Source organism: Bison bison, unplaced genomic scaffold (assembly GCF_000754665.1).
Source record: "Bison bison bison isolate TAMUID 2011002044 unplaced genomic scaffold, Bison_UMD1.0 scf7180017846833, whole genome shotgun sequence".
Classification (NCBI taxonomy): Eukaryota; Metazoa; Chordata; class Mammalia; order Artiodactyla; family Bovidae; genus Bison; species Bison bison.
Genome location: NW_011477406.1, coordinates 1 through 3,373, shown reverse-complemented (window position 1 = coordinate 3,373; position 3,373 = coordinate 1).

Genomic DNA, 3,373 nt, shown 5'->3' with positions numbered 1-3,373 from the left:
GTGCCTCAGATGTGCTTGTCCTTAATGATCAGATGATACAAGTGGGTTTTCACGAAGCTAGGTTATTACTGTCTTGGTTTTTATGGCTGTCCATATACTATGCTACTTCTTTTTTTAGTAATCCATTGCAAATTGAAGTAGAACTTTATAGCTCTATTTCTATGAAATTTCAACGAAAAATGTTTCAGACTTTCTGGAAATGGAAATGTGATAATTTCAGGATTAATTGTGGAAATCTGGAGGCAGTATATGTCCATAGATGTAATGAAGCTGCCCATGACATGTTCTGAAAGAACAACCAGGTAGAAAATATAGGAACTAAATTGTAAAATGGAGGCTGCCAAAAAGCTAAACAGAATTTAATTATAATAGTTTATGTGTAAAAAGCTATTTTTTAAAAGCATGTTTATTTTTTATTTATAAAGCAACTAAAAGTTATTAATCTGTATGTATCAAATAATCTCTTTACAAGTGAGCTTTGTACTCCAGTATAATTTTTCTACTTACTACAGACTAGAAAAGCCAGAGTTTGAGGAAATGACGCCCTTGGCTATGCTCTCATAATTCAGTTGTGTTTGCCTCTGTAATAATCATATTCCTTTGACCACTTCATCAGGAATCTGAGAGTCCCCTCAGAAACCTGTCCTCCCAAAAGGAAACCCTCCTACACTGTTGGTGGGAATGTAAATTGGTGCAGCCATTATGGAGAATAGTATGGAGGTTCCTTACAAAAAACAATATACAATTACCGTATGATCCAGCAGTCCCTCCTGGACATATATCAGGCACCCACTGTCTCCTCCTCACCATGCAGTTTTTCATGTACTACAGATATCAGCAGCTTTACGGGACAAAAGTGCCTGTATGCATAACTGCAGGTCAACATAATCGTCCTGAGTTCAGCAAGGAAACTTCTTTAGCATCTGTAACTTCACCTTGGATTATCCATTTCCCCACAGCATCAGTCACTTACCCCCCAAAAATAAGCAGTGTTGAGTTCAGTTCAGTCACTCAGTCGTATCCGACTCTTTGCGACCCTGTGGACTGTATCCACGCTCCTCCATCCATGGGATTCTCCAGGCAAGAGTACTGGAGTGGGTTGCCATTTCCTTCTCCAGGGGATCTTCCCAACCCAGGGATCTAACCCAGGTCTCCCGCATTGCAGGCAGACGCTTTAACCTCTGAGCCACCAGGGAAGCCCAATAAAAATATAAATTTATTAATATTATTGTGATATCAGGGGAAATGTGGGGCATGTTATTTTTAATATTTTTATTGAAATATAGTTAATGTACAATGTGATGTAAGTTACAGGGATATGATATAGTAATTCACAATTTTTAGAGGTTATACTCCATTTATAGTTATAAAATATAGGTCATATTCCCTGCATGTACAATATATCCTTATAACTTGTTCTGTACATAATAGTTTGTACTTCTTAATTCCCTACTCCTATGTCACCCCTCCCCCGTTCCCTTGCCCCACTGGTAACCATTGAGTTTGTTCTCTATACCTGTGAGTCTGCTTCTTTTGTGTTACATATATAGTTTATTGTGTTTTTTAGATTCCACTGTATAAATGATTTCATACAGTATGTGTCCTTTTCTGTGTGTCTTATTTCATTTAGGACAATGCCCTCCAGGTCCATCCATGTTGCTGCAAGTGGCATTATTTCATTCTTTTTTATGGCTGAGTAGTAGTCCATATATATATATATACACACACACACATACACATGCACGCACGCACATACACACACACACATACCACATCTTTATCCAGTTATCTGTTGATGGACACTTGGGTTGCTTCCATATCTTAGCAGTTATAAATAATGCTGCTCTGAATAATCATGCATGTATCTTTTAGAACCAATGTTTGTTTTGGTTTTTTCCCAGATATACCCAGGAGTGAAATTTCTGGCTCATATGGTAGTTCTATTAATATTTTTAATTTTTTAAGAAGCCTCCATAATGTTTTCCACAGTGGCTGTACCAATTTACATTCTCAGCAACAGTGTACAAGGGTTCCCTTTTCTCTACATCCTCACCAACATTATTTTTATTCTTTATGATGGTAGACGTGAGGTAATGGTAGAAGTGATGACAGATGTGAGGTGATATCTCATTGTGGTTTTGATTTGCATTTCTCTAATGATTAGTGATTTTGAGCATCTTTTCAGGTGTCTGTTGGCCATCTGCATGTCCTCTTTGGAAAAGTGTGTAATCAGGTCTTCTGCCTACTTTTTAACTAGATGGTTTGTTTTCTTGATATTGAGTTGTATGAGCTGTTTATTTATTTTGGATATTAACCCCTTAACAATTATATCATTTGCAAATATTTTCTTCTATTCAATAGGTTGTCTTTTCATTTTATCATGGTTTCCTTTGTTGTGGGCCATGTTATCTTAAATCCTATAATAGGTGAGTTCTTAGAGGTGATTGCTGGCTCCAGCCAAGTTTTCTCTCTTGACTTGCCTTCAGCTCTATCTAAATACTTGACTCTCTATTTTTTATTTCATTTCAGTTGTCTTTGTTAGAACCATAACTATGCAGAATTATTGTATAATAATTTATATTTGGGAATTTCTTAAATGAAAGTGTCAATTCTTTAAACAATCCTTAAATAACTTCTCTTTGAGACCTCTCTAGAAAGTCTTGAGATTCTCTGAAGTGTTTGTCATTGGCTGGTAGTCACTGCCGTAGAGCTTGGAATTCCAGGAAAACTTAGCTCTTTTAGAAAACGTAATGTCTTTATTCCACATTAGTACATCACTTGAGAAGAAAAGGAGTGGGATTCTATTTTCTTTTTTCATCCTTTGTGTGCACTAATCCTTCCCAATGATGTGCCTATAGAAAACATTTTGTCTCTTTCAAAATATCAGTGGTATATGAAGTGGAAGAGGATGTGGAGCTCTTTCATCTAGTCATGTGGGTTTATTGATATTTCATTGAATACATGTCTTGCTCAAGTGTATAAGTAGCTGCTAGGGATCTAAAGATAAATATGACTCTTTGCAGCTTGGAAAAAACTTGCAGTCTTAATGGGAGAGACAGTGGCACAGAGCTCTATGCTATACTAATTCATATAAGTATTCCTGGGGTCTTATGGGAATACCCTTCTGGGGCACTGTACCCAATAGGGACAGTGTTTGAAAGCATGATTTCTTCATTTTGCATGACAAGACTCTTTAGGGATCTGATAAACTAAGGATATTCTTGTTGGGGTGGTTGTGGACTAAAGTGGTATTATCATATACTGGTATTGTGCCTGATGATTCAGGGATCATCCACCAGACATGTTGCTGTCCCATTAAGAAAGGGCCAGAGAGGGACTTCCCTTGTGGCCCAATGGCCACAACTCTGCCCTC